This window comes from Passer montanus, unplaced genomic scaffold (assembly GCF_014805655.1).
Source record: "Passer montanus isolate IOZ18808 unplaced genomic scaffold, ASM1480565v1 scaffold556, whole genome shotgun sequence".
Taxonomy (NCBI): domain Eukaryota; kingdom Metazoa; phylum Chordata; class Aves; order Passeriformes; family Passeridae; genus Passer; species Passer montanus.
The window spans coordinates 3,638-5,191 of record NW_024370551.1 but is presented as its reverse complement, the minus strand read 5'-3'; positions in this window follow the sequence as shown (position 1 = coordinate 5,191).

The window sequence follows — 1,554 nt, the reverse complement described above, 5'->3', positions numbered from 1 at the left end:
GGGCCATGGCTGCGGTTGCCAACACCTGGGCGCTGCCGAGCCCTGCCCCGCCGCCAGCCCGGGCCCAGCCAGGATCCGCCGGGCCCCAGGAGCAGCCCCGGGCCGGGCTGGCTCGGCCAAGATTCTGCCACCCTTGGGGTTCACCCGCAAGCCCCGGGCAGGGGGAGGAGAAGCCACGGGCCCCGGCCGTGCTGCTGCTGTGTTCTGGCCTGGCTGCTGAGATCCTGGCCCTCCCCCAGCGCGGCCCATCCTGACACAGCCCCAGCGCAGCCGCTGCAGAAACCTGTAGAACAGCTCCGGCCGCAAGGACCCAGCCCGGCCGGGGTCACGGAACCATCTGCAGGCCCCGGGAGAGATATTAACTCTTTCTTTGCTTCCGTCTTCCCTTGAGTGAGAGAAAAGGACAAAGTGCAGGCACATAGAGGAGCAACATGAAGACACAGGGTCAGTGAAGAAGGAGTTGGAGTCCCAGATGGGAGGCATGAGGAAATGCCTTTATCTTTGGGATGAAATCCATTTGTGATGCTATGGAGAAGGATGTAATTGATACATGAGACTCTCTTTTTCCCTATAATGCATTGAAAATTATGGGGAGTTGACTTGTTCAGCAAAGGCCTCCATGGTAAAGTAAGCAAATGTTGAAGTAGCTGTGATCGTATGAGAAGTTTGAGTGGAGAAAGACAGCAGAGTGATGAGGCCCTATGCCCTCACGTAGAGAAGAAGAAGATCTCTGTCCTCAGAGATGAAGATGATTTTAGAAATAGATGAAGAGAACCTTTGCTCTCTAAGAGCTGATCTTTAAATTAATAGCCCATAAGTTGACATGGACCATAAATACAACAGTGGGAAAGGCTGTGAAAAAATTGTAGGGAATTGACGATAGCAGATTTTTTTCTGGGTGGCTATTCATGGAAATTAAAAGCCATGAGAGAACTGTTTTCTTGTGGAGAAGTCTCCATTAACAAGAAGTGGTGATAAACTGACTGAAAATTTAAGGTTTTGTCAATTTACATGACCAATAAGAAAGAAAAGATAGTAGGAAGAGGAGAAGTGTTCTGAAAGGTTTGTTCTTATTATTTTTTCTTTTAATTACTGTTAATAAATTTTCTTTATACACTCCTAAAGCTTTCACAATACTTTACCTTGCTCCTAATCCTATCTCACAGCAGGAAATAAGTAAGTATATTCTAGTGAGTGCACTGGTAATGAGCAACATGGAACCCACCACAATAATTGATGCATTGGCTGAGAAATCTCAGATTGGTGAACCAAAACCACTACAGAAATGTTCCTGATGAACTGCACTAGACCAGAGGGAAATCAAGGCAGAACCATGGTTTGTCAGGGCTGCTTGAACCTAATGAACCCCATGGTGCATTTGAAGCTGAGCCCTGGCATCTCAGGGCCTCAGAGGAGATTGCACAAACCTGTCCAGGAGTCAAAGTCAAAAGAAAAACCCAAAGTGTCTCAAGGAATTAATGGGTCCCACTGAGGTCCATCCCCAACACAGGCTACTCATGGACCCAATGAAGGAGAGAATTGGAGGCCAGGATG